The sequence below is a fragment of the Pinus tabuliformis genome, chromosome 1_1 (genome assembly GCF_031772625.1).
Source record: "Pinus tabuliformis cultivar Carrire ecotype Pingquan chromosome 1_1, CPIR1, whole genome shotgun sequence".
NCBI lineage: Eukaryota > Viridiplantae > Streptophyta > Pinopsida > Pinales > Pinaceae > Pinus > Pinus tabuliformis.
In genome coordinates, this window is record NC_142297.1 from 198,283,424 (window position 1) to 198,307,215 (window position 23,792).

Below are 23,792 nucleotides of genomic sequence, written 5' to 3' on the forward strand. Positions count from 1 at the left end.
TCGCTGATGACATGGCTGCCACCTCATCGCCCCCATGGACCAATAGCTTACCGCCACGTCACCCGATGACGTCAGCTGACGTCACCTCACCTTGGCCTACCAATGACGTCATGCTGACTTCATCACTAAAAAAGTGCCAAAATCATAAAAAAGCCCATATTAAGCCAAAAAACGCCTATTTTTCCCATTTTTGCGCGTTTCTCTACTGTTTTCTCTGCATGACCGTTTACGTCCCAAACTCTGCCAACCTGCTCAGTTGACCAAGGCGACCTCCACAGCATTAACCTTGCACGCGTACACGACCTCTGTTCGTAAATTACCAGGTATTTTTCGTTTTCAATCCTCCATACGCCTGCAATTGAAAATAAAATTACTGAGAGGGCTAGAGAAAAGATAAAATTCATAATTTCACCGGCCATTTCCCTCTGCACGTCCACATTTGCAACTGTGAAGTCCAAAAACACCAGCCGAGCCTTAATACCTGTAATTTCGCTCAAAAACAACATTCACTGCGTATTCCCGGCAAATTTCTTGTTAAACTCAATTCACCCGCTAAAAGAGGACATATTGAGACCATAGAGAAGCCCTGCTCCTGAAACAAACAGTATTTCAACTGCTGTTGTGTAAATTCCTCCTCTGGTACCTGAAATACAAACTGTTTTTACAGAAAATCACTTCTATTCTGTGTTGCTTCCATTAAACCACCCACCTACAATTTTTGAACTTTGAAGAAGATCATGGAGACTCCCATTGCTCTCAACATCAAGCCCCTCAATGCCCCTCACCAGGAATTGGAGTGGAAAGCCCTGGGAGATATGGATTATCAAATGCTGGACTGGTTTCTTATGGGCTCCAAGTATAATATCCAGATGCTGAATGAGTTGAAAGCCCAGCACCTGAGTGGAGCAGACATCTTGGGGATTTGGGACTCAAACTTGCCCATCTACAACCTCCCCCAGGTAAATCCTATGCCAGAGTTGGTCTACAGCTGCCAGGAATACTATGACCCAAACCAAAGAGCTGTCATCAGCCCCACAGGCTCAGTCCTGTTCCACATCACCCCAGAGAGTATAAATGAAATGCTGCACTTCCATACTGCCAAGCAATTGACCCCCCTCCATATGCAGAATTTGATAAAGAAAGGGAGCCAGCTGTCAATTGACCAAATCATTAAAATCAATCAGTTGTTTGTAAAACCAGGCTCTGAATCAGTCAGAACCCCTCCTATTGGGTATCATTACTTGAATGAATTGGGCAGGATGTTAGTGGATTTGATCAGCTATGCCCTAGGATTCAAGGGAATGGAGGATGTGGATGAAAGCATAATGGCAATGCTGTCTCTATTCTCTCCTGGTAAGCCCCCAGCTGTACATTATGATTATGCCACATACATTGCAGATAAAATCCATGACCAGTTTATGAACTTGAAGAGGGAAAGACTATTCAGGTATACCTCATACATATACCACCTGTTCTTGTTTTATCAGCCAGCCACCTTCTCTTTTCCTTTGAAGCAACTTAATGCCCAGGGAAATCCAAGGTCAGTTGTGTTCTGGACCTCTGTTTTTCATCATACCTCTGTATCACCTTACACATACACTGAGTTTATTGACTTATTCATTTATCCAGTCATGACAATATTGCATGGTACTCCTCCTCCTAGACTAACTGATGACATGAGAAGAATTCTCCATTTGAATAAATCCTACAGCATTGGTAACTGGTACCTCTACCAAAACCACACAGTCATCAGAATATATGGCTGTGAGTTGACACCTTTTAGGCTGCCAAGGTATCTCCCCATGAGGCTTTTTGCCTTGGAATATTTCAGACAGTTTGGCAACTCAGACTACCTGCATTTTCAGAGCAAGAACAAGAAGTCACAGCTAAAGGTGAGGAGCCAGCTGGGTCCTTTCCTATACAACAGAAAAGAGGAGGGATGGAAAGAGGCAAGCACTATCCTGGAAGGCCTCAGACTGCAAACTAGTTTTGAATGGATACCCTATGACCCCAATCATTTTGTCTCCCTTAGGAGGATAAAATACAAATTGGGTAGTTATGCACACAAGAGACAACCTGAGATTGAACAGTATGCCAATGCATCAAATTGGGAAGAAGGTACCCTAGAAGAGGAAATTACTAATGAAGAGCTACTAGAGAGAGAGGCTAGAAACATTCAAAAGGAAGCTGACTTAGAAACTTGTGGACAGGTTCCCCTCTCATACAAAAAGCAGCTTGGAGCAGCTACTACATCATCAACAACACAGCAGCAAGCTGCCGGGAAAACACCACAAACAGCCAGTAAAGATAAAGGGAAACAGGTGGAACAGCCACCTCCATTGACAGAAGAGCAAGTGGAAACATTGGTGCAACAGCAAGAAGAGATGGAGCAGCAACAAGAAGGGCAACAGCAAGAAGAAGTGCCACTTAAGGAACAGCAACCCTTGCAGCAAGAAAGGGTGATTGACACTCCTAGTTCCACTGAGCAACAGGCTCAGAATATAGTGCCTCCTAGGGCAGAAACTACTTTTGATGCCTCGGTCCTCCAAACCCCACAAAAGGAGGACTTAACCAGGAAAAGAGATAGAGAGACTCCCCTGACTTCATCCATCAATCAGGGAGAGAAAAGACAAAGATTAAATGACTTTCCAGAGGATGACATAGCCATAAGACAAGCAATGGGCATGGGCCCACCCAGCCGAGAAGTGTCAGCCAGTTCATTCCAGCATGAACATGATAGAGCTATGGGAGGAGAGGTCAGTTCCTCCAGCCAGCACCAAGAAGGACAAGTAAGCATCAAACAACAATTTATCGACATTAAAAAGAGGAGTGATCCTATTAAAATACAGCTGTACAATCATTTGCTGAACCTGGCTCCCACCAATCAGCAAAGACTCATGTCTGCCTTTGATGTAAGTGAAGGCAAAATGATCATGAGTCATCTCATGCCCACAGCTCTTCATCCCCAATCTGCCTCGGATTACCTGAGAACCAACATGGAGGTTCTGGCCAAAGATATACACCCTATGGATAAAATCGAACTGCATAAACAAACTGGTGAAATGGTGTATGCCTCCTTGGCAGATGAAACATTGGAAAATTATAAATTGAAGAGCAGCCTGGATAATACAGCCTCTCAGCTAGAATTGGAGAGAGCATCATCACAAGCCAAGGACAACAGAATCAAGTCCTTGGAAGATGTAATCATAGAAATAGGACATGATCCTAAAGATGTTAAAGGTATCCAAGAACTGTTGAAGATAAGGGATCAAGACATGGCTGCCTTAAGGAGGAAAATCAAGCTCCCAGCCACCATCCATCCTCAAACAGATGAAGTTGCTCAGCAAAGGCTAGAAAAGGATGCTACGGATTTATTGATATCCTTATACAAGGAGCTGGTTCGGACTCAAGACCAGCTAGGACAATCAGAAGCTGCAAAGGCAGCATTACAGACAGCATTGAAACAGAGAGAAGAGGGCCAAACTTCCCAGCCCCCTCCGGAAGTAATCAATCTTGAAGAAGCTCCTCCAACAACTACTCTTCCTCCTCAGCAGACAGGAACTACAGCACCATCTACAGCAACAACTACACCAACAACAGAGCAGACTCCTAGTCTGGATATGCAGAAGCTGCAAGCTGAGATCCAAGTTCTTGAATCCCAAATGAAAGAGCTTGATGAAGTCAAAAGGTCTTTGACTAAGGTGAATGAAAGATTTGACAAAAGCAAGCAGAATGAGGCAGCAAAGGAAAGAGAGGTAAAAGCTCTAAAAAAGAGAATAGCTGAACTAGAAAAGGAGCTTGCACTAGAAAAGGTAACAACAGAATTGAAAGCAGTCCTCTGGGGCAACATTGGTCGATCCATCACCAATCAGTGGCAGTATATTGAGACTATGGATGAGCAAATAGCACTCATCACAAAGGCAAACAAGGAAATACACAGAGCAAGAGCAAGCCTTGGCCACATGCCAGATGCTGCCAGCAGAATGATCAATATTTTAAATAACAAGACAAGCTCTCAGCTGGCCACAATAGGAATTACCAATAGGACTGAGACAATCTCAGTAGTTAAAAGAGTCCTAACACTAAGAAGCCTAATTGGAACGTTGGAGAGGAGAACACAGGATATGCAGACCGAGATCAACAAATTCCTGGACAGATTCCTGGCATTACAGAACAGAGGCCTCCCCAGCATATTAAGCAGTGTAGGAAGACTGCTTACCCTGGAAAATTACATCAAAAGGGTTGATGCCCATGCTGCAGCACAAATTGCAAAACAGCCCAGTACCTTAGCAGAAACAGGGCCAGCATCAGGGCAGAATTTGTATGATAGGGTGGATAACCTGTTTTTTATCATGAATGAAATTGATCACCTGTTTGATACACCACCAAATTTCTTTAAGTATACAGAAGCAGATGAAACTATGCAGGCAATCATAAAACACCAATTGCCCACACAGGAAGTATGGAGGAATTTGACACAGATAATCTTATCAGGCCCGAACCTGTAGCGTTAATTTTCTCCAGTTTATGAACAGTCATGCACAGGCAGAATTTTGGTGGATAACTCCACAAGGAAAAGACAGATGCTGAGCCAACTCAGCAGGGCTATTTACTCACCACAGCAGCAATCACAATCACTGGTGGCAGACCCAAAATACAGCGCACGAGCCATAAAGTCGGGTTCTCCAGCATTTGATCAAAGTATCCCAACCGACTTAGCAGCTCCCAAAGGCCAAAATATCTTCTGACAGAACATCAAGACGCCTTTATTTGGTATTCAATGCTGTAATAAATTTCTGATAATAATATCTCAAAAGTTGGTGAGAACATTAAGTCTGAGATAACTTAGAACTCAGATATTTTTGTAAAATCATATGTATATATTCGCCCCTCACTGAAGCTTAAGTTGGTTGTTGTTATTTTCATTTTGGGCATCTCATTTGCTGTAAAATTCTCAGAGAAATAATACAAAGGGTGAATGGAATTTCCGAAGCTTGGCGTACCTTGATGCATTGTGATGAATGGTGAATGTTGCAGGATTCCAGAGTGTTTCATAAAACAATAAGTCTTTCTTAAATCTCTGTGTTACATGTTTTCGAGTCTTTTGTTCTCTTTTATTGTTTAAATGTTTTACACTTAATAGCAAAGTAGAAGAATAGTTCCAGGATTTAATCACTGATTACCCTGAACTCAATCCGAGCTATTATCCATGTTTTCTTCAGATACAGTGAATGAAGTGTAATTCTTAATTGCTGCACTTTAAAACTATATCTCTTACAGTGATAGACATTCCCAGGGATTCAAGTTTTGCCCCTGAGACATCTATCTGTTTCTCATACCTAGTTTGGTGGAAATACTTAAATACTTTAGTGAAAATTCTTAAATGCTTTCACTGTTTGTTTCACCTGTTCATGTTATAAATCAAAAATTTTGTTGTATGAAGTATCCAAATGGCCCTGTAAGTTTCACCAGTTCACCTCAAGGTTTCTAGACACCTACAGCCATAGACTCCATTGCCCAATGATATTTGACTCTTTGAATATTATATCACAAGACCTGAAAGAAACTCTTCAACCAAAACATAAACAAAACCTGTGCATAATACCTAGCCTAAAACCCTATCATAAACAGATACAAATCATAAAGAGAGAGCCCTCTCTGATCACAGTTTGGCTAGAAACAGTGATCAAAAGATTGGTTAGTGGTTACCCCGGCCGTATTCCCTTGGGAGTCATAGGGAACAACCTGGGTGTTAACATAATTGGCGACTCCACTGGGGACTTCTTAAAAATTTTCCAATTACTATCTATCTTCCAAAGCTACCATCAAGCCTGAAAATAGCCAAGAGGCCTTAGAACTGTTTCTGTAATACAGGGACAGCTTTAGGGAAGAGCTAATTAGGGAATCTTCATCCTAGCTTTGGAACATATATAGCCATTCCAAAATTCACATCCAGTCCTTGCATATATAGCAGCTTCCTGTACAAGTTCCAGAGAGAAATTAGAAGCTGGCTCCCAAAAGAAACCCAAGGCACACTAGGGCAAACCCTGACCCTAATCAACCCATCATTGTTGATAATCCAAATATCATTCCAAAGAACATAAGGAGACAGAAAAAGCAGGAGAAGCCTGCTGATTCAGATATAAGTTCAGATCAAACTATCCTCATTCCCACTCCTTGCAAAGTTCTTTTCCGCTCCACACCTAGTCCTTCTAGTTCACCATCAACACCTCAAAGCCCTCCTCTCCCATCTTCACCATCTGCACATACTCTTTCAACCAGTTCCCCGCTTGTTACCCATACCATTAACCCTGTCACACCTGTAATCCCTGTTGTTCCATTTGTTCCTGTTAACCCTCTAAACCTCATAAACATGGCTAACAGGTATGCACCTCTGCAGATACCAGCTAATGCTCCAGCTCTACCCCAAGACTACCAAACCAAAATCTCATTTTTTGACTCCCATGGCCCTTTGACAGCTGTCCAGCATGCTAAGAAAATGCAAGACCACTTTGAGACCTATGAAATAGATGATAACAGTGTCAGGATGAGAATTTTTGTTCAAAGCTTAACTGGGGATGTTAGAACTTGGTTCAGATCCCTCAATGCAAACTCCATTGCAACACCTGATCAGCTTTACGAAGCTTTTACTGAGAGATGGGAGAAGAAGAAAGATCCTCTCCACATACTTGGTGAATATAACACTATTAAAAGAGGTCCCCAAGAAACAGTTTTGGAATATTGTGCTAGGTTTAACAATGTATATAATGCTATCCCACAGAACTTAAGGCCCCCTCCTGATTTGGCCCTGTATAACTTCCCTGACGGTTTTGATTCTGATATGGCCTATCAGTTGAAAGAAAGAGATCCTCCAACCCTTGCAGAAGCTCAAAGGGTTGCAGTCACTGTAGAGGCTAACCTAATTGCCAAAAGAAACAGAGCAAAGTTGGAAAAGAAGACTGGCTTCAGAGAAGAACCCTCAGGTTTTGATCAAAAGCTGGATGCAATACTAAACAGCATGAAAAGATTGGGTGAAAGAGTGGAATCAGTTGAAAGAAAATCATCATGGGAGGCATCACAAAGCAACCCTCCTAGAAACCCGAATTTTAGGAGAACTCAGAACCCAAACATAGGAAAGACAAGTGCTGACCAAGACATTAGACCCCCTTTTCAAGAAAACTATGCAGAAACTTCCACAGCCAATCAGCTCAATGAAGATCCTGAAATTAACTTAATGGGTTTGGATGGTAAAAGCCATGTTTTTTTAACACAAGAGGACCATGAGGAGGATGAAATCAAAACATTCCAAACCAAGTCAGGAGAATCTTTTGACTTCAAACAAGGATATGATACTGCTGTCTATGAAGTCCATAAACAGTATAAACTGAGGAGTAGGACTGTGAATGTAAATCAGCCCGAAAAGATAAAGGATAAACAGAGGTCTAAAGAAACCATGATCACAGAACCCAATGACAAAATAAACTTTCCTGCAGAAGAAATTATAGTTGAGGAGGTTACTGAACTGCTGTCCCCACTACAACAGCCCATGGCAACTTCGTCCTCTCACCCTGATCCAAATTTTACCCCTCAAGACATGAGTAAAAGGGGCAGGTCTCAAAGTCAAGATGAAATCCAACAAGAAGATTTAATGAACAAAGAAAAGACTGCTATCCGTGACTCTAAAACCCAAATTGACAAACCCTTTGACCTAGGCACAGAGATTGGCAAGCTAAAGATAGCAATTCCCCTCTCAGAGCTAGCCAAGCATGACATATATAAGCAACAGATCAAGAAATCCCTTCAACTCACTACTAGCAAAGATGATGTAAATGTGCTAGATGACACCCCAGAATTACTGTTTGGCCCAGAGGTAGATGGAAAAACAGTAGTCACAGGGGTTTTACCTTTTTATGTCAGCTTGCATGTTCATGATAAAATACTGCATAATGCAATGTTCGACTCAGGCGCCTCTCACAACCTTATGCCAAAAGCAGTCATGGAAAGATTGAACTTGGATATAACAAGACCATACAAAGACCTGTTTTCTTTTGATTCTAGCCAAGTCAAATGTTTAGGCCTAATAAAAGATTTATGTGTGTCCCTGGTTCAATATCCCAACAAACCATTCTAATGGATGTTGTAGTCGCTGATATCCCCCCAAATATGGGATGCTGTTATCAAGATCATGGGGAGCCAAGCTCCAAGGCTCCCTGCAATTAGATATGTCATATGCAACTATCTCTGTCTTTGGGCAACCAAAAAGACTTTACAGGGAAACACTCATGAAGTATATGGTCAGCAGTGAAGAAAAGCCTCAAAATTTTCCAATATATGCTGTCCATTCGGACATAGACTCCTTCATCCTCTTCAATGACAGCGCAGGCCTTTCAAACAATGAGATTAGGACCGAAACACTCATACAAGAACAGAACATTGATCAAACAAGTATCACCTGCCAAACATCAATCAGCCCAACAATACACAGTATCCCTCCTCTAGTTGTTAAAGATTGTCAAACAAGTGATAAAGTTGTCCTAGAAAACAAATGGGGGAAGAAACCCCAACTCCTGCTCACATTGCCATCTCATGAACAGAATTTTAAATCTCCTGTTCAGCAAGATATCCTGTGGGTCCTAGAATTTGATGGGTCAGTAAACAAATTAGGGGCAGGAGCTGGAATTTGGATACATAACAAAGAGAAAGGCTATGCAGAAGGCAGGGCTTATAGGTTAAATTTTAGATGCACTAACAACATGGCAGAATATGAAGCTCTGTTGCTGGGCCTAAAGCTAGCAAAGTCACTACAAGCTCCTAAACTCTCCATCATGGGAGACTCTGATCTAGTAATTCAACAAGTAAAAGGAAATTTTGTCACCAATGACAAAAGATTGAGGTCCTACAGATCTGCTGTAATTGAAATATTAGAGACCTTCTCTGAGTGTGTTATCACAAAAATTTCAAGGGGCCACAATCTCCATGCACACAGCTTGGCAACGTTTGCCAGCACCTTCAAATTCCCATTAGAACCCAATAACTGTTTCACAGCCGAGGTCAAATACAGACCCTCTATTCCAAACAATGTCAAAGAATGGCAAGTATTTGAGGATGACATGCAAATAAACAATTTCTTAACTTTGCAACAAGAGTTCACAGGATTAAATATTGACAATGATGGAGCAAGTCAATCACAAATACTTGAGTCAGCAAGTCAATCACAAATACTTGAGTCAGCAAGTCAATCACAAATACTTGATGGAGCAAGTCCATCACAAATACAGTTTCAACAGTCTGCTCACCCAATGTCACCTAGAACAGCAAAACAATTACTGAGTCCAACCATTTTCAACAATGAAAACATTCAGCAAATTCACCAAATTGACTGTGAAGAGATGAGCAACGCTGAAGCTGAAATCATACAACTCAAAGACAATTTCCTTCCAGTAGGCCTTACCCCACTAGAGGACATTTTTGATTCAAATGATGTCCCCAGGAAACCAAAGATGCAGCCATTAGATGCAGCAATTGAAGAATGCAACATTGGTACTACTGACAAGCCTAAAATAATAAAGCTATCTGCTTCTTTGCCCCCTGATCAAAAACCCAAATATATTGATCTCTTTAAAGAGTTTCAAGATGTTTTTGCTTGGGGTTATGAGGATCTAAAGTCCTATGACACTTCTGTCATCCAGCACACCATTCCCCTCAAGCCTAATCAAAAACCATTCAAACAGAAATTGAGAAGGATCAATCCTGTGCTCCTTCCTTCCATTGAAAAAGAATTACATAAAATGTTCAAAGCTGGTATCATAGCACCAATCAGGTTCTCTGAGTGGATTTCAAATTTGGTCCCTACAAGAAAGAAAACTGGTGAGATTAGACTTTGTGTAGACTTAAGGAATTTGAATCAAGTATCACTCAAAGATAACTACCCTCTACCCAAAATGGATCACATTCTTCAAAGAGTAGTAGGGGCTTCAAGGATATCATTGCTTGATGGATTCTCAGGCTTTAATCAAATCCTAGTACACCCTGATGATCAAGACAAAACTGCATTTACAACCCCATGGGGGACTTTCAAGTATGTAAAAATGCCTTTGGATTGAAAAATGCAGGGGCAACATTTCAAAGAGCAATGGACATTGCTTTTGCAAAAGAAATTCATGACTTCTTGTCATTTACTTAGATGATCTCACACCTTTTCAAAATCTGACCAAGAACACTTGAAACATTTGAGACAGATTTTCATAACATGCAGGAAATATGGTATTTCCTTAAACCCCAAGAAGTCATTATTTGGCTTGGAAGAAGGGAAACTCTTAGGACACATTATTTCAAAAGATGGCATAAGAATTGATCCAGATAGGATACAAGCTATCCTACAAATGCCTCACCCAAGGAATGTCAAGGAGTTGCAAGGATTCTTAGGAAAAATCAACTTTTTAAGAAGGTTTATCCCAAACTTAGCAGAACTAATCAGATTACTAAACAATATGCTAAAGAAAGATTCAAAGGTCAAATGGACTGTTGAAGCAAAACAAGCCTTTGAAAGTATAAAATTGGCCTTGACTCAAACCCCAGTGTTAACCAATCCTCAGTTTGACAGAGACTTTATCATTTTCTCCTTTGCCTCCCAACATACTATTGCTGCTGTTTTATTACAGAAAGATGACCAAGGGAATGAGAAGCCTATTGCCTTTTTCAGCAGAGCTCTTAGAGATGCCCCTCTAAAGTATCAAATTATGGAGAAGCAAGCCTATGCTTTGATCAAAGCTATTAAAGACTTTAGGATTTACATCCTTTACTCCCATGTTGTGGCTTATGTACCAAGTCCTATTGTCAAAGACATTCTCACCCAAGAAAACTTAGAGGGCAGAAGAGGAAAATGGATTGCCAATATACTAGAATTTGACATTGAAATAAAACCTACAAAGCTGATAAAAGGGCAAGGTTTGGCCAAATTAATGACAGAAGCAAATTTCCAAGCCTTAGATATCAACCAACTGGACAGTGAAACAGAGCTGGCGACTCCAAAGATCAATGTAGCCTTTGAACAATCTCCTTGGTACTCTGATATCTGCTATGTGTTACAAAACCTGTGTGCTCCCCCAGGACTGTCCAGAACTAAGTGTAGGTTCCTAAAAATGAAAACATCTAGATTTTGTGTGATAGATGGAAATTTACTTTGGAAAAACCATGAAGGTATATTGCTGCACTGTCTAATGGAGAATGAAACTAACAATATCATGCAAGATTTCCATGCTGGAGACTGTGGTGGACATTTGTACTGGAAGTCCACTGTGGACAAGATATTGAGGGCTGGTTATTACTGGCCCACCATGTTCTCTGATGTTAAGAAATTCACAGCCTCATGCCACAAATGCCAACTGTTTGAGGCAAAAGACAGTTGCTGCCACTTCCCTTAAGACCCATTGCAACAGAGAGACCTTTCCAACAATGGGGCTTGGATTTCATTGGGGAAATTCATCCCTCATCTTCAGGGCAACACAGATGGATTTTAACAGCAACAGACTACTTCACCAAGTGGATTGAAGCTGCCCCATGCAGACAAGCAAATGATTCAGTAATTATTCAGTTTTTGGAAAACAATATACTGGCTAGATTTGGCTGTCCGGACAAGATAATAACAGACAACGCTGCTGCCTTCAGATCCAAGAAAATGGTGAACTTCTGCCATAAGTTTCACATAACTTTGGGCCATTCTACTGCTTACTATCCTCAAGGAAATGGTCTTGCTGAATCATCAAACAAAAGTTTAATAAATATCATAAAGAAAGTGCTGGAAGAGAACAAAAAGAACTGGCATAAGAAACTAGTAAATGCTTTATGGGCAGATAGACTAACAACAAAAAGATCAATTGGGACCAGCCCATATGAGTTAGTCTATGGATTAGAAGCCAGATTTCCTTCATCACTAGGAGTGCCGGTTATGAAGCTTCTGCAAGAAAGTCAAGCAGAGCCAAATGATATGCAAAGGAGAATCAATCAGATAATCTGTTTACAGCAAACCAGAGAACAAGTTTTCAGCAGAGTGCAGATATTACAAGAAAAATGAAAAAGGCCTTTGATAGAAGAACCAAAGCAGAAGATTTCAATGTGGGGGACAAAGTCTTAAAGTGGGATGCAAGAAGAGAAGAGAAAGGAAAACATGGAAAGTTTGACTCTTTATGGAGAGGACCATTTGCTGTCCAAGCAGTACAAGGTAACAACACTTACTTCCTTAAAAGTCTGACTGAAACTGACTTGGATGAAGGTCCTGTCAATGGCAGGATGCTGAAGCACTACTTTGACTATTCCCCATGAGTGGAACCTAAGGATTCACTGTATATATGCAGATGTACATATTGTTTTCTGTTTTAGATTGTAAAATACAGTTTTCCAAGTGATTCACCAACCAGCAAGAGGCAAATAGGATCAGAGGTCTTTCAAAAAGGAAGCACACAGTTTTGACACACCAATTGCAGCAAATTTCAAAGATTGGTATGGGCAGTCAAAGAAGAAGGCAATCTGACCTGCTGTTCTTGGTCTTTCAAAAGAAAAACCATCCCCATGTGGAGCCACTGTTGGATACCTATACCAATAGGTTTCATATTTCATGATTGGCCAAGGAAAGTCCAAATATGCTCTGCTTTGGTATCACAAAGATCCCATATTTCCTAGAGAACAAGAGGTGTGTAAAGTGTTTAAATTTGATGACCTTATTTCAAATTTTGATGGATGATCCAACAGTTTAATCTGGATCATGCCATGAGTTCAATTTTGTTTATAGAATAGAGAAAGAAGTCTGTCCAAACTGCTTAATCTTGGCAGACAACTAGTTTAGGTAGAGAAGAAAAGGTTCCCAACAGCTTAATCTGGGACCTTGGAAGAGATAAGGGTAGAAGTAGATAGAAAAGAATAAAGAAAAAGCCAAAGAAAAGAAAAGGCAAGTAAGGGTTTGCAAGTCCAAGTGCACCCTCCAATGGAGAAACAAAAAATGCTAGGAAAATAGCTGGGTAAGTAGTTGTGGTTGCAGAAAGGGCATTTTCACCATTGCACATATGTCAAAAGATGTATTGCCAAGGCAAAATCTATCAATGGACAAAGTGGTTAATTCCATCAAATTGCAGCAAGGAGCATGACTAACCTCCCTTTCCCTTTCATTTCATTATTAACATTCCCTTTTCAGCTGAGATTCATGGAGAGAGATCATGGTTTTATGGTGGTTCTTGTTCATTCAGAAGCCACATTTCTTGTCTAAGATCTTTTCATTTTGATCTACTCTCAAAACTAAATCAATTTCAGATAAACTCAGTAAGATCCCCTCATTTGCCCCTTTCATTCATATTAACCTCTAATTCTACTATATAGCTCCCCTATCTTACCCTTCCCCTAATAATATTAACACTATGGTGTATAAAGCCCCAAATTCTATAAATACTCCTCCCCTTGGCATTATAGCCATATGTTCTTCAAAAGGAACCAAAATGACCTCTGGTCACTTTGGTGAACCTATCCACCCCACTCCACCTTGCTAAAGCCCAACTTACCTTTCAAACCTCATTTGCATTAAAAACCTCATAAAAACCCTTTTTTACCCCTAACCCTCTTTGCAAAAATTACCAGGTCCAAAACCCCCTTGCGTAGGTTAAATTGAAAAACATTAAAAAACATTCAAAACCTTACAAAAACCCATAATCCAAGTTCTCCGCCCGCGCATATACTCCGAGCACGTTGTTGCTCCGCCCACCGTCGGATCAGGTCCCGAGGATCCGACGATCCACAGCAATATCGGAGCGGCCCCCATGGTGGTCCTTTACCGCCCGAGAAAGTGACGTTGCGTCACGTCAGGGCCAGTCCACGCGTCGCACAATGAAGGCTCTCGGAGCCGGGTCTGACATTTCTGGGACCGTACCTAAACCGCCCCGAGAGACCGTAGCGGCTAGCCTTAACCATAACCGCTACGGTCCTGACCGCCAGCTGCCCTCCTATGTCATATCGCCACGTCATTTCTGCTTATCCTTTGCCGTTGATTGGTCCACCTCGCTGATGACATGGCTGCCACCTCATCGCCCCCATGGACCAATAGCTTACCGCCACGTCACCCGATGACGTCAGCTGACGTCACCTCACCTTGACCTACCAATGACGTCATGCTGACGTCATCACTAAAAAAGCGCCAAAATCATAAAAAAGCCCATATTAAGCCAAAAAACGCCTATTTTTCCCATTTTTGCGCATTTCTCTACTGTTTTCTCTGCATGACCGTTTACGTCCCAAACTCTGCCAACCTGCTCAGTTGACCAAGGCGACCTCCACAGCATCAACCTTGCACGCGTACACGACCTCTGTTCGTAAATTACCAGGTATTTTTCGTTTTCTATCCTCCATACGCCTGCAATTGAAAATAAAATTACTCAGAGGGCTAGAGAAAAGATAAAATTCATAATTTCACCGGCCATTTCCCTCTGCACGTCCACATTTGCAACTGTGAAGTCCAAAAACACCAGCCGAGCCTTAATACCTGTAATTTCGCTCAAAAACAACATTCACTGCGTATTCCCGCAAATTTCTTGTTAAACTCAATTCACCTGCTAAAAGAGGACATAGTGAGACCATAGAGAAGCCCTGCTCCTGAAACAAACAGTATTTCAACTGCTGTTGTGTAAATTCCTCCTCTCGTACCTGAAATACAAACTGTTTTTACAGAAAATCACTTCTATTTTGTGTTGCTTCCATTAAACCACCCACCTACAATTGTTGAACTTTGAAGAAGATCATGGAGACTCCCATTGCTCTCAACATCAAGCCCCTCAATGCCCCTCACCAGGAATTGGAGTGGAAAGCCCTGGGAGATATGGATTATCAAATGCTGGACTGGTTTCTTATGGGCTCCAAGTATAATATCCAGATGCTGAATGAGTTGAAAGCCCAGCACCTGAGTGGAGCAGACATCTTGGGATTTGGGACTCAAACTTGCCCATCTACAACCTCCCCCAGGTAAATCCTATGCCAGAGTTGGTCTACAGCTGCCAGGAATGCTATGACCCAAACCAAAGAGCTGTCATCAGCCCCACAGGCTCAGTCCTGTTCCACATCACCCCAGAGAGTATAAATGAAATGCTGCACTTCCATACTGCCAAGCAATTGACCCCCCTCCATATGCAGAATTTGATAAAGAAAGGGAGCCAGCTGTCAATGACCAAATCATTAAAATCAATCAGTTGTTTGTAAAACCAGGCTCTGAATCAGTCAGAACTCCTCCTATTGGGTATCATTACTTGAATGAATTGGGCAGGATGTTAGTGGATTTGATCAGCTATGCCCTAGGATTCAAGGGAATGGAGGATGTGGATGAAAGCATAATGGCAATGCTGTCTCTATTCTCTCCTGGTAAGCCCCCAGCTGTACATTATGATTATGCTACATACATTGCAGATAAAATCCATGACCAGTTTATGAACTTGAAGAGGAAAGACTATTCAGGTATACCTCATACATATACCACCTGTTCTTGTTTTATCAGCCAGCCACCTTCTCTTTTCCTTTGAAGCAACTCAATGCCCAGGGAAATCCAAGGTCAGTTGTGTTCTGGACCTCTGTTTTTCATCATACCTCTGTATCACCTTACACATACACTGAGTTCATTGACTTATTCATTTATCCAGCCATGACAGTATTGCATGGTACTCCTCCTCCTAGACTAACTGATGACATGAGAAGAATTCTCCATTTGAATAAATCCTACAGCATTGGTAACTGGTACCTCTACCAAAACCACACAGTCATCAGAATATATGGCTGTGAGTTGACACCTTTTAGGTTGCCAAGGTATGTCCCCATGAGGCTTTTTGCCTTGGAATATTTCAGACAGTTTGGCAACTCAGACTACCTGCATTTTCAGAGCAAGAACAAGAAGTCACAGCTAAAGGTGAGGAGCCAGCTGGGTCCTTTCCTATACAACAGAAAAGAGGAGGGATGGAAAGAGGCAAACACTATCCTGGAAGGCCTCAGACTGCAAACTAGTTTTGAATGGATACCCTATGACCCCAATCATTTTGTCTCCCTCAGGAGGATAAAATACAAATTGGGTAGTTATGCACACAAGAGACAACCTGAGATTGAACAGTATGCCAATGCATCAAATTGGGAAGAAGGTACCCTAGAAGAGGAAATTACTAATGAAGAGCTACTAGAGAGAGAGGCTAGAAATTCAAAAGGAAGCTGACTTAGAAACTTGTGGACAGGTTCCCCTCTCATACAAAAAGCAGCTTGGAGCAGCTACTACATCATCAACAACACAGCAGCAAGCTGCCGGGAAAACACCACAAACAGCCAGTAAAGATAAAGGGAAACAGGTGGAACAGCCACCTCCATTGACAGAAGAGCAAGTGGAAACATTGGTGCAACAGCAAGAAGAGATGGAGCAGCAACAAGAAGGGCAACAGCAAGAAGAAGTGCCACTTAAGGAACAGCAACCCTTGCAGCAAGAAAGGGTGATTGACACTCCTAGTTCCACTGAGCAACAGGCTCAGAATATAGTGCCTCCTAGGGCAGAAACTACTTTTGATGCCTCGGTCCTCCAAACCCCACAAAAGGAGGACTTAACCAGGAAAAGAGATAGAGAGACTCCCCTGACTTCATCCATCAATCAGGGAGAGAAAAGACAAAGATTAAATGACTTTCCAGAGGATGACATAGCAATAAGACAAGCAATGGGCATGGGCCCACCCAGCCGAGAAGTGTCAGCCAGTTCATTCCAGCATGAACATGATAGAGCTATGGAGGAGAGGTCAGTTCCTCCAGCCAGCACCAAGAAGGACAAGTAAGCATCAAACAACAATTTATCGACATTAAAAAGAGGAGTGATCCTATTAAAATACAGCTGTACAATCATTTGCTGAACCTGGCTCCCACCAATCAGCAAAGACTCATGTCTGCCTTTGATGTAAGTGAAGGCAAAATGATCATGAGTCATCTCATGCCCACACTCTTCATCCCCAATCTGCCTCGGATTACCTGAGAACCAACATGGAGGTTCTGGCCAAAGACATACACCCTATGGATAAAATCGAACTGCATAAACAAACTGGTGAAATGGTGTATGCCTCCTTGGCAGATGAAACATTGGAAAATTATAAATTGAAGAGCAGCCTTGATAATACAGCCTCTCAGCTGGAATTGGAGAGAGCATCATCACAAGCCAAAGACAACAGAATCAAGTCCTTGGAAGATGTAATCATAGAAATAGGACATGATCCTAAAGATGTTAAAGGTATCCAAGAACTGTTGAAGATAAGGGATCAAGACATGGCTGCCTTAAGGAGAAAATCAAGCTCCCAGCCACCATCCATCCTCAAACAGATGAAGTTGCTCAGCAAAGGCTAGAAAAGGATGCTACGGATTTATTGATATCCTTATACAAGGAGCTGGTCGGACTCAAGACCAGCTAGGACAATCAGAAGCTGCAAAGGCAGCATTACAGACAGCATTGAAACAGAGAGAAGAGGGCCAAACTTCCCAGCCCCCTCCGGAAGTAATCAATCTTGAAGAAGCTCCTCCAACAACTACTCTTCCTCCTCAGCAGACAGGAACTACAGCACCATCTACAGCAACAACTACGCCAACAACAGAGCAGACTCCTAGTCTGGATATGCAGAAGCTGCAAGCTGAGATCCAAGTTCTTGAATCCCAAATGAAAGAGCTTGATGAAGTCAAAAGGTCTTTGACTAAGGTGAATGAAAGATTTGACAAAAGCAAGCAGAATGAGGCAGCAAAGGAAAGAGAGGTAAAAGCTCTAAAAAAGAGAATAGCTGAACTAGAAAAGGAGCTTGCACTAGAAAAAGGTAACAGCAGAATTAAAAGCAGTCCTCTGGGGCAACATTGGTCGATCCATCACCAATCAGTGGCAGTATATTGAGACTATGGATGAGCAAATAGCACTCATCACAAAGGCAAACAAGGAAATACACAGAGCAAGAGCAAGCCTTGGCCACATGCCAGATGCTGCCAGCAGAATGATCAATATTTTAAATAACAAGACAAGCTCTCAGCTGGCCACAATAGGAATTACCAACAGGACTGAGACAATCTCAGTAGTTAAAAGAGTCCTGACACTGAGAAGCCTAATTGGAACGCTGGAGAGGAGAACACAGGATATGCAGACCGAGATCAACAAATTCCTGGACAGATTCCTGGCATTACAGAACAGAGGCCTCCCCAGCATATTAAGCAGTGTAGGAAGACTGCTTACCCTGGAAAATTACATCAAAAGGGTTGATGCCCATGCTGCAGCACAAATTGCAAAACAGCCCAGTACCTCAGCAGAAACAGGGCCAGCATCAGGGCAGAATTTGTATGATAGGGTGGATAACCTGTTTTTTATCATGAATGAAATTGATCACCTGTTTGATACACCACCAAATTTCTTTAAGTATACAGAAGCAGATGAAACTATGCAGGCAATCATAAAACACCAATTGCCCACACAGGAAGTATGGAGGAATTTGACACAGATAATCTTATCAGGCCAGAACCTGTAGCGTTAATTTTCTCCAGTTTATGAACAGTCATGCACAGGCAGAATTTTGGTGGATAACTCCACAAGGAAAAGACAGATGCTGAGCCAACTCAGCAGGGCTATTTACTCACCACAGCAGCAATCACAATCACAGGTGGCAGACCCAAAATACAGCGCACGAGCCATAAAGTCGGGTTCTCCAGCATTTGATCAAAGTATCCCAACCGACTTAGCAGCTCCCAAAGGCCAAAATATCTTCTGACAGAACATCAAGACGCCTTTATTTTGTATTCAATGCTGTAATAAATTTCTGATAATAATATCTCAAAAGTTGGTGAGAACATTAAGTCTGAGATAACTTAGAACTCAGATATTTTTGTAAAATCATATGTATATATTCGCCCCTCACTGAAGCTTAAGGGGTTGTTGTTATTTTCATTTTGGGCATCTCATTTGCTGTAAAATTCTCAGAGAAATAATACAAAGGGTGAATGGAATTTCCGAAGCTTGGCGTACCTTGATGCATTGTGATGAATGGTGAATGTTGCAGGATTCCAGAGTGTTTCATAAAACAATAAGTCTTTCTTAAATCTCTGTGTTACATGTTTTCGAGTCTTTTGTTCTCTTTTATTGTTTAAATGTTTTACACTTAATAGCAAAGTAGAAGAATAGTTCCAGGATTTAATCACTGATTACCCTGAACTCAATCCGAGCTATTATCCATGTTTTCTTCAGATACAGTGAATGAAGTGTAATTCTTAATTGCTGCACTTTAAAACTATATCTTTTACAGTGATAGACATTCCCAGGGATTCAAGTTTTGCCCCTGAGACATCTATCCGTTTCTCATACCTAGTTTGGTGGAAATACTTAAATACTTTAGTGAAAATTCTTAAATGCTTTCACTGTTTGTTTCACCTGTTCATGTTATAAATCAAAAATTTTGTTGTATGAAGTATCCAAATGGCCCTGTAAGTTTCACCAGTTCACCTCAAGGTTTCTAGACACCTACAGCCATAGACTCCATTGCCCAATGATATTTGACTCTTTGAATATTATATCACAAGACCTGAAAGAAACTCTTCAACCAAAACATAAACAAAACCTGTGCATAATACCTAGCCTAAAACCCTATCATAAACAGATACAAATCATAAAGAGAGAGCCCTCTCTGATCACAGTTTGGCTAGAAACAGTGATCAAAAGATTGGTTAGTGGTTACCCCGGCCGTATTCCCTTGGGAGTCATAGGGAACAACCTGGGTGTTAACAGAAGCTACTTGCTCAACTCCTCGAAAAGGTCTCCCTTGAAAATGACCCACAGGCTACCTCTATGAAGCTCCTCCATGGAGTAGGTAGCATTCATTCACATGGTGTCCTTCTGTCCTACAGTTAGTGCACCATAACTTATCTCTTCCAGCTTTAACCTGGTGGAGCTCTTGAAGATTCTGAGTAATTCTGAGTCCCTGCAACTCTAGTGTTCCCTGGATACCCTGCCATGGATTCAATCTGCATAGCACCTCCCTGGGAGTACTTATATTCTGCCACATCAGGGGAATTCTAGTAAAAGGCAGCCACCAGCCAATAAACCACAACTCTTGCTGGGTATGCTCATATCTAAAGAATGTATTGTATTGTTGAGTTATCATGGATGTATGTTTTCATCAGCAAAAATACTAACTTAACTTACAAGCAACAATAAACCCTCTAGTTGGTTTGAACTCTCAATTCATAATCCGCAGCATATTATTGAGTCCGGTAACTTCTGGTCAACTCATGAGCAAAAACCAATGAAAAATACATGATCTGATATGTGCACGAGGGACATTAAAATTGGATTTTAATATGTGTGGCTAGTAGCACATCCAAAGAAGAATCTTATAGACACAACAAAACATTTATTTTAAATGGCTACTGTATGAAACCAAGATGACTATTTTATTTTAGAGTTCATTTATATACGATAGAACGATTTTGACATGAAAATGGTAAATAAGCGTTATTCCAATTGTTCTTTTGAAGGATATTCAGGCAAGTCTAATTGATTGAAACTGCAAAAGCACCAAGTAACAGAATGAAAATAAGTTAAAATAGTGTTACAACCGCAAAATAGATGAGCATCAGTAACAAAATCATGGCAACCTGTTAGGGCTTGAGAAAAACTGCCAGCATCAAAACATTTGTTGGCCAAACAATTTGCAAATACTTTTGGTTTTAGGTGGAATTTGCAGTTCTACAGGAATATTCTAGGGATTACAAGAAACCAAGAATATTTTAGGGATTACAAGAAATCAGGAAATGGAATATTCTAGATGAAGTAGCAAGTTCAGTTAATTTAACCGCAGCATGGAATAAGAATGTTAAACTAATGTTAAGGGTGTCATTCTGATTACTATAGTCCCAGTCATCTCTACTGCAATGACTAACAAAGGCCGGCTGTTAACCGACTCTCCCATTAACTGAACACCGAGTTGTGAATTACCCAATCTGGGTAATCTGACATTGTGCAAGCTTCCTCAACACGAATTGTAAATTACCCAATCTGGGTAATCTGACATTGAATTGTGAATTACCCAATCTGGGTAATCTGACATTTTGAAGTCGTGTTCCAAGTTAAACCATAACTTTTATGCCCTGTGTTCCAAGTTAAACCGTAATTTTTATACATGACTACAACCTATTATGAATACAGAATAGCCAATAACTTAATATGCAATAAAATTCACAGCAATGTGAAACCATGAACCATTCCTGGAATTTCGTTTTCGTAGTTAATGTTCAGGGTGTCTCGAAACATATTGAGGAAGCAGTTTTTGAAATCTTTAAACTTGTGCATTGAATTATAAGCATTGAATTATATAAACATGTTCAGGGTGTCTCGAAACAATATAAAGCATTGAATTATATTGAATTTTACAGCTTAAAATAAAATACGTCCAGTGCCATCAACATTGTAATGGGGCTTTGACTATCAGTTTGATAGTTTGTGGTCTTCGGTGCTAGCAAGAGCCATCACTGCAACCCAAGTACCAAGTTCATTCTAGAAAGAAAAACAAGCACAGGAAAAAATCAGTGAGAAAAAATAAACCTGTTGTTCGTATTGGGCACATACCACTTGGAGTTTTAGAAGAGAAAATGAGAGGTAAGATGATTGTTATTTTTCTGGATAATTGCAATGTATTAATATTAGCTTGGAAAGTAAACTACATATATTATCTATTTCAAGGGGGAAATTCAAATGACAAATATTGCATAGAGTTGCTTATTATCTGGTTTTTAGAACTTAATTCATTCTTTGGGTAAAAATAGTTGTTTTTATTTTTCTAACAACAATTTTTTTTATTGACACATTGTGAAAAATAGGAAGGTCAACTTTTGAGTGGCATAACTTTTGCATAAGGACTCTCATTGATCAGATTCTTGCACCATTGGAAAGGTCTCTGTGTGTAAAATAAGTTGTAAAGGTGTGCTGCTAAAGCATTTATGTATGTGGCCTGCCTCATTTCTTACTTGATAAAGATGAACCATTTGTGGATTTTAGGAGAGCCATCTCAACCCATATTTCATTCCTTTTGCAAAGGACTATTATATATAAATGACATATTCATCCAACAACCTTTTCATATAGATCCTAATGTCAACTTTCTTAAGAGGAGTGCTCAACTTAATTGTTCCCATCAAAGAGTTTTTCACAAGTAATTTCACAACATTTATTGATACAACAATTCTATATGTAATCTAATTTTTGCTCATCTTTACAACAACTTATTGATAAAATTCATTTCTCCCATGTTCTGCAATGTATTTAGCTAATAGATACCTCATAATTTCCATGTTCAGAATTTATTTCATGCCATTTAAAAAAATGCCAAAGAAATTGAACTCCTCTTCTATGTACCTTGTGTATGCAAGGATTGCCCTTGTTTTGATACATTTATGGTAGTGTAACTTTCTTCTTAAATTTAGCATTCTACTACATCCTTTAGAAGATATATACAAACTCAAATTTCCATTGTATTTCATTGTCCATATAGTTAGTTTGATTATTTCCTTCCACATCCCCCCATGCTCCCCCTATGCACATTCCTTTACACCTCTTGATGCAATTTCTAGATAATAAGTTAGCCAACAAAGATTTAATAAATTTGATTGATATTCCATTAGAGATTCACAATAGTGCCCTATATGACCAACATGGAAAACTTACATTTTGAATCCAATTTTGAAGCCAATTGGGCTTCTCGGAGGCTAACTTCAAAGGAAAGCTCAAAGCTCTAGGCAACATGTTTACACATACCTCTCATTAACTATGACACATCCAACAAAGGATGGTGGTGATGACAATTAATCACTATGATGGTCATCCATGTTTCTCTCCCTTCTCTATATATTAGAATTAGTATTACATCTATTAGAGGAGTGGGTAATTGGGTCTTTCTAGAAAGGGATTTGTAGATTTTGTCTCATCTCACATTCATAGGGAATTTGAACTAGTAACATTTTCATAAGAAGTATCTTAACAATGCACCCATTCACTATCAATCCAAGACCTTGTGAGTCTTAGTTTGTGCATTATGTGTTTATAACTATTCTTGTGTTATATATATATTTATGTGTATTTTTCATTTCCTTTGTTGTATTTATGATTTATGTTATTCGAGTTGTTAAGGGGTGTCAAGAGGGATCTAATATCCTCACATGCAAGCCATTTTTAAAGTGTAAAATTTGTAGAAATGTTTGCATATCGAGAAATTTGATGCTCCATCTCATCCTAATAATTGAGAGATGCCAACTCAATTACCCATGGGAACATTTGGCCATCTCACAAAACAGGACCCACTCGGTCACACATTTTTCTATCATTGGAATGAGATGACCTAGATAACTATATGTTCTAATGACTTGATGGTGCTTTAGGTCTGATCTCCTTCAATAGTGTCAATGAAGGATGGGTCTTTGGCCTAGTAACTTGATGATGAATCCCTTGATATTGGTTTAAATAAGGCAGATGTTAGTTCTTTATATGTGTCAACTCCATATCAAGTATGGAAGGAATTATACACCTCCTTTATAGAAATATATCACTATATATATTTTTGTTCATTTAATTTATATAATATATACATAATTGATATTGAACTATTTTGTTCAACATAACCATTAAAATATTTCATTTATGATACACCTTGTCCACATTAAAATGTTTTTAAGCTATTGGTAAATTTCTTTAACTATATGTGAAATTGAAATATTTTACTTTATGTATATATTGAAAT

General features: G+C 40.2%; 1 long non-coding RNA gene across 1 annotated transcript in view; it reads left to right on the forward strand.

Annotated features, from left to right (window-relative positions):
* Window positions 1-22,018, forward strand: part of LOC149212203 (uncharacterized) — a 235,117-nt gene extending 213,099 nt beyond the window's left edge. Inside the window, exons 2-3 of the long non-coding RNA XR_016250215.1 lie at window positions 21,436-21,658; window positions 21,880-22,018. This is a non-coding gene — a long non-coding RNA (uncharacterized LOC149212203). The remainder of the gene's footprint in view (window positions 1-21,435; window positions 21,659-21,879) is intronic.
* The last annotated feature ends 1,774 nt before the right edge of the window (window positions 22,019-23,792 follow it).